Raw genomic sequence first — 7,712 nt, forward strand, 5'->3', positions numbered from 1 at the left:
GAAAAACTTAGAAGCACGTTCGTTCGCAGAGAAAAGATGAGAACCAAAATATAGCAAAATACTAAAGCAAGGCCCAAAGAAATAATTTCTGTTTGCTCTTTGTGTTTAGCAAAGCTCTGTGGAAGTTTCAAACAGCTGAGGTTTTACACCAGACTACCACAAACTCTGCTTACAGAGCTTGGGCACTCTGCAGCTGCTCCTGATTGTGGCCCTGAGCAGAAGGCTGCATCTTGTTAAGCCTTTTGGATTGGGTCAGCACAGAAGGGTCTGCGTTAAACCAGGCCCAAATAGAAATGCCAGGCAGCCAGGCCAGGACTCATTTATCACCCAGCCAGGGTAAGGGTATGGTTACAACTTGCTGTCCAGCAAGGGAGAAAAGCAAATGAATGCCACTTGGAAAAGCTGGGTGCTGGATGGTTACCCAAAGAACAAGGGACTCCTAGCAGAACAGAAGAGCTGAGGAAATAGTCCTTGAATAAGAGCTGGAAGGTTCTGATCCAGATTGCCTGAGAAAGAAGGATTTAAGTTACATTTTTTAAGGCATGAGGCATATAAGAAGATGCTGATTTCTGCTTGCTGTGTGGAAAAACTGCTAAGCACCTGCAGTGTTCCAGGGGAATCAAGAGCACAGCAGAGAATGAGTTCAACTAAACTGGTTTTGAGTAAGCAGCCTTTCAGGAAAGATGGAGGAGAGAGAAACTGAGAAACCTGCTGTGCAACAGCATTGTCTCTAATTAATCCTATATGGATATTCACATCTGATAAATACTTAGGTTTAAACAAAAGAAATGCACTGTCTCAGCAAGTGTGTCACTTACCTTATAATAATACATCTTGTTCAATTCTTAAAAGAAAAATCCAGGAAGTTCAATTTACTGAGTTTTGGTGCAGGAGTTTCCAGGAGAAAGTACAAGTTCCCAGTGCATTTTCCAAAGTACCTGTGCATTTAGCTGCAGTCTGTGCTTTATCAGGTGTGACAACACACACAAAACAAATACCCGCTCCAAGATGAATTGATAGTGGCTAATGGATCAAAAGGGCACTTTCAAAGTTTATAATCTTAAAGAACAAAGCTATAGAGAGGTACAAAAATAAAACCTGAGATGTGCTTGGTTCCCTGTAAAAGTCTAGATATGCATTCCAACAATTACTTAAGTAAATTAAGATGTGATTGTGCAGGTATAATAATTTCACTTAAAATACTAAAACAAACTCAGACAATGGGGAAAAAAACTGATTGAAAACAAATTGCTGAAACCTTTGAATTTATCAAAAGCTGAAGAGCACCAGAACTCTTACCCTTTTTTTCCAGAGTGAGTTTTTGTGGGGTTATTGTTTGTTGGGTTTTTAAGTATATTTTTAAAAGTATATCATCCAACCTTTATTATTAGGAAAGAACTTAAATATCTAAATGAAATATTTATTTAAGTTTGCTCACTTAAATTTATTTACATACAATGAGTTTCAGAAGACTGTTAACCAAAATAAATCTCAGTTGGGTCAAGACCTTGAACTAGAGAGAGGCTGATAGCAGGACACACTATTTAAAAGGTAACAGATTTTAACAGCTTTGTGGTACACAAACAAAAAGGGGTATTAGGATACAGAACTGGATTTCTCTGAAAACTATTTGTGTTCAAAATTATTTTAACAATTTACAAGGAAATGTTATTTCCTTATAGTCTTTAAAAACACATTAATACAATATAAACAATTAAGGCTTTTAAAATGCAAAACATTCAGTAGTTGAACTTGTAGATGCCATTACAGTGCTGGATAATGGTGTCACATGATGAAAAGTATTTCATTCACATACATTGGTACAAATGATACTGCATGACTAGATTTAATTGTGTCATGCACCTCTAAAACACAAGTTAAAAAAATTTAACTTCTCCCCTCTCTTGGTCAATCCAGAGTCACTTGCATCAGCTTTACTTTGCATTTCCTTTTAAGAGAGATCAAGTAAACGTGGGGTGACTACAGACTCACAGCTGAACTGCTGATTTAACACAGGAATTGCACAATTCTGATGGCATCTTGAAGACATTACTAATCTGGAAGTATTTTGGAACTTTTCTAAAATATTTCAGGTTTGGGGGGGGCTTTTAAAAAAAACGTTTCATTGTAAAAACACCCAGCCAAGGCAGTTAAGACAACAAATATTTGACTTAGCATTGGAGAACTTGGGGCATTTTCTGTAGGATTCATTTTTGTATGTCCCATCAGTCATTTCTTCACTAAGCTTACATGTATGTGTAAAAGGTGATTATCACAAGTTGTACAAATAAGGGCTGTGCAGCTGGTGACCAGATAAAAGGATAACTGCAAATTATTTAAAAAAAAAATCTTTGATAAGAACTTGTTTTGCTGAAAGCTGTAGTATAAACCAAAACTGTCATTTAACATTAAAGCTCTGTCAGGGTATTGTGGGGAAACTGCTGACAGTATTTCTCACTCCCTTATAAAGAAATTGCTGTAAGGAATTAACATAATACTGAGCAAGATGTAACAGATTTAGAATAGATTTCTGTGGCACAAGCACTTGATACTTCTGTAGTTTTGAGAACTGCTATTAAAATTGTAAACAGTGACTACACACTGCAGAAACACAGGGAAAAGCCATTCACAGTGCTGTGATCTGTCCAGTACAATGTCACAGCAACCTGCATTAATTGGGGATGTTTTTGCAAGGACAAAGCCTATCTAAACCAGAACCCTGCTTATTTCATCAATGTCTGCACTGCACCTCACCAGTCACACTTTCAGCACAATGTTAGAGCACTGGTCATTTCAAGAGTTATCAAAATACAAGTGAAGAACCCCTTGCTCCAATAGGTTTGTCTCTTGCAATCACTGTACTTCTGGTAACTTTTTTAAGGGGTTTTCTAAAATTATTTTTGCTTGCCAATCTCTAAGAGAAAGCATGTAAGAAATCCAGAAATGCAAGCATACCTGCTGTAACCCGAGTATATGGAATGCAAACATGTAATTATTGCAGCTATTCATGATAAAAAATGCAAAAGCTGGATTACAAATAAAGTCCACAAGCAGGTTCCTTGGTTCACTGCATCCATCTGCAGTGTTTTGAAGATACCACCTACTACTATGCTTTTCCAAGCAATGGAAGGATTTTATTTCCACAGCAATACCTTTTTTCTGTATTTAACAGAAACACTGGTATCATATACCCATGCAATTGGCCAAAATCCCCATACTGGTTTCAACTCTCAATGTAAAGGGCTTCACTAAAACTCAATTGTGAACACAACTAAGATAAACAGTTTCTGGCTCTGGTTAATCTGCAATAACAAAAGCCCTCAAATTAACAGACTTATTGCTGGCCTGATACCAAAATACTGGACAGAAAATTGTCTGTTTTCATAGATATTTTGGAGTTCCCCAAAACAAGAGAGGAGCAAACCCAAGGGTGTTCACATTACTCAGCTGATTTAAGTTTTTAAAGTGATTTAAGACACACTGGTGTTTCTTTTAATTGCAGCTTGACCTTTTCCTTGGCATGTGCCAGTATGCAGGAACAAAAGCCATCACAGGGCTTCTGACAAAAATACAAGTTATCTCAGCTTTTTTGGAAACACATTCAGAAAGAATCTAAAAATGTTAAACTAAGGTGAAATTTTCAAAACTGCTTAGCATAAACTTAACTTTTCGAAGTTACTGAAGTTTTAACTCAAAAAGCCCATCCAAATTTTCCTAAAAGCTTCAACAAGAGAACATGAACTTGAAGACAGACAAGTCTGTTATTTTGTCCAACTCTGTGATGGAGAACCTCAGTTTGTCTCAGTTAAAGGCTTTGGCTCATGAGATACCATTAGATCCATCCCCATGTGATTCACAACGGGTGTCACTTATGGTGGATGGGACCTCAACTGAAATTGGGTCAGCACTAAAGGAAGTTCAAGAGAGTAATATAAAAAAATAATAAAACTTAGCTGAGTTTGTGTCCCTGTGCACCCCCAAGGTCTCTGTACATTTGGCTGAGAGTCTGACTCTATCAAACAACCCCCATTTCATTCACTGCCTACTGAGGAGGGCAGCACGGGCAGTGCCTCAGCTCTGATCACAGCAGCAGCTGCCTTGGATTTCAGCAGTTACACTATTTGTAAGCACTGTGGAGACTGAGCTAGCAAAATTTTAAGTTCCTCTGAGTGCTGAAACTTCATCTGAATCACTCCCTAGGATTTCCCAAAAGTAACACTATTGTGTTGCATGTTTTTCTATGCTGTTGAGGCAAACATGGGATCTTGACTTTCTAATGATAATTATCTGAGTATTTAAAGATTTTAACCTCGAAAAACAAGGAATTGCCCATTTCAGCACATAAAGCTTCTCCATGAACACAAGTAATCCTACAAACCAGAAAAGGAACGAGGAAGGCAGATTTCAGCAAGTTCTCTAGTGAGCTCTCCAGCAAAGAGAGCTCAGAGTGATAGAAGCTGACATTGACCAAAACTGAACAGTAGGCAACTGACATTTAATAAGAATATTTGGAGCTATCAGAGAATCAGCACAGCTAGTCCTGACTTTAAAGCACAGTGAGAGTGAAGAGCAGTGTGTCCAGGGACAGACACAGCCAACCTGTCAGGAAATGAACCTGCTGGGCATTACCTAGGTGAGAAAATGTGGCCACTGCATGCTGTGCCACAGCTATTTGTGTCCAAAATAACAGCAAAATTAAGGACAAAGCCTTAAACAATCTCTAGATGTAGCATAGGGACTATTTGTGTTCCAGCCTCTCTTTCCTCCTTAGCATTCCCCTGTGGCACTTCTTCCCAATCAAAGCAGATCACAGCTGAGCTTGCATTCACTGCTTTCCTACTGGGCAAGCTGTGAAAAGAGGGAGCTGTCCAGGAGCACTGAACATCAGACAGACTCTGTCCATGGCTCGGTGTGAGAAGGTGTCACTCACCTCTTCCTCCTTTCCCACTCAGCACCAACAGCCTCTGGCTAGTTATGCTTAATAAAAAAGGATGTGCATTTGTCAAGATGAAATGCCATTTTCAGGCCTTGCACATGACATTTGCTATCCCTGGACTGAATGAACATGTTTGAGAGTTGGATTTTTCTTGCTCCCAAGGTGTTCATCATAGCACAGATAGAAAAAATGGGAGCATTCTACTGCAACCAAACTACAGCTTGTTATTTTTGCTTTTCTGTAATATGCTTTCTAATGAGGATTCTCCATCAATTAATGTGCATTTCCTGAGTCACCTGTTCAATGCTGCAACCTTTAAAAATATACTTTTATATAAAATAAGCTCTTAATTCAGTATGTTGTATTGAAGGATGTACTTTGTATAGATTCTCTAATAAGCATCCTAATGCAAAGAGCTGATCCAAGCAATGAGCTGACTTTGTTACAGAACCAGTGGAGCAGGAATGAAGAATGGTTCAGTTAAAAATACATCAGCTTTACCTTTCACTTTAGTATTTCCTGCTGAATGCACAAGAAAATTCATTTCAAGAACTCAAAACTGCCTTTTATTACATACTGGAAACTTTTTTCAAGAGCTTGTGTGTACAAGTTTGAAAAACATGACAACAGTGTGACATACCAAGTGAGAGCCTGCCTGGCAATCCCAGCAGAGCCTGTGCTTCCCTTGGAGCTCGTGGGAACTCCTGGGAGCCACAACAGCAGCTCTGCAGAGAAACTCTGAACACTTTATTTCTTATCTGAACCACATGGACAGCAACAAAATGTAGTTTTTGCATTGTGTTTAGGTGAATTTTCAGGAATGCTAATTTCATTCTCTGGTATTAGAACCCTCTGGATCTGCTTTGCTGGGTTGCAGATTCCATGAGTGTCACAAGAAAATTGGTGGATTTGAGCATTTACAAAGTGCCTTATAGAAAAACATTTATCTCTATGGCAGTGCTCCGTTTTTGCTAATCTTAAGAATACTTGTGTGTAGCTTTTTTTATGCCACAACTATAATGCAACAACAAAAATTCTATGATTCTGTTTTCTGTGCTAGTATTTATCTAGTGGAAAACAAGTTCTACTCTACTTTTCTGGACACTTTCATATATATTATATAGGTATTTGGAGCATGTACATGCTAAATTGTATAAATAGATTCAAAGTATAAATCTATACCCTTTTGCCAGAACATGAGCTGGAGAGAAAAAAAAAAAGGCAAATGAAGTAAACAGAAGTAGATATTGTCTTCCTGGTACTCCAAGACTAAATTGTGCAATATTGTTTTCCAAGCTCACTTCATATAGATAAAAGCAATTCTGTTCAGGTTTTTTGATCCTCAGACACAGAGATACCAACTGTGACAGGTGCTTTTGGAATGGTTACTCCCAGTGGGGCATATATTAAGCTTCCAGGTGAATTTTATTTTGGGTATTAGGAAGCTCAAGTGCTTATAACGTTTGCCACTAACAAGTTCAACTCATGCAGCCCTAAATTTCAGGAATTCTTTACCTTTTTTTCAAAACTTCAAGACCTGTAAAGAAAAAAGGATATTAACAGAGGACTGTTTTCATAGCATGCCTTCCATCTCAAATACCCTGAAACCTTTACTCCTCTATTGAAAGAAACTGAATTATCTGGGAGCTGCAACTTCATGATGAGCATTGCATTTAACTCTTCTTCCTCTATGACCAAATGACCATAATTCCTCTAACTACAGTATATTAAGTTTCAGGCACATCTGTCTGAATCTGGAAATGTTACATGAATTCTTCTAATATGAACAAGTATTTTAGGCAAAGAGATAAACTCCATAGCCACAACAGCTAGATTCCTTCCAAAAGGAGTTAAAGTGGCAATACTGTCACTGAAAATAATAACAAACACTTAGCTTGACATATTTATTTTTCAAGGTCAATAAATAAATGTAAATACACAAAATTTGGAAAAATCTTAGTAACAGAATGTTTTTAAACAACATTCTGGCTTAAAGTCTCTGTTATTGACACTATTGGAATATTTTCTCATCTACTTAAAGTAGCTAAGTCATTATGTTGTTGATCCTCCATCACATTAATTTTTGAAGTTAGGCTGCTGCAAAGGAAAAAAAGACATCAACCTTTGCTTTGACATAGAAAATTATCTGAACTGCATACATTAAGTATTAAAATTACTTCTCTGGGCATGACTTTTCTAGAGAAGATATTTTTAAATTTACAGTTTACATATTAGAGAACTCCTACTGTTCATTACTTCATCATTATAAAAGGGAAATCGTAACAAAAGTGGAAGAAAAACAAAAGATGAAAAGGCATGGAAGAAAAGTGATACAGATTGGCCCTTTAGTTGGTAAGACATTCTTCCTTTATCTCATTTTCATTCTAGGTTGAACAGATGTGTGTGATGACTGGTTGCCATCAGTGCAGCCAGTCTGCCTGAAATAATTGTGAAGTGGCTTTTTACCAGTGGACTTGTGGTAGACACCCACTTTTGCAGACATTCTCCAAACACCTGGAAGCAGGAATGTCATATTCCACCTCAGCTTGCCCAGGTTATTCTGTGTGAACACTAAGGCTTAGAGCACAGATACAGAACTTGCCAGGAGAAGCAGCCTTATTCAAAAGTATCTACAAATCGCAAAATAGAAATTTTTATCAAAAGGTTCAGCAAGAACTAATTGTTATTGATTTAATGGAAGTGGAGGAAGATTTATGGTTCCCTCAAAATTCATCAAGTGTTCTGTTTCTGCATTCTATAAATACTACAAGATGCA

This window comes from Fringilla coelebs (genome assembly GCF_963513975.1).
Source record: "Fringilla coelebs genome assembly, chromosome: 12".
Lineage (NCBI taxonomy): Eukaryota > Metazoa > Chordata > Aves > Passeriformes > Fringillidae > Fringilla > Fringilla coelebs.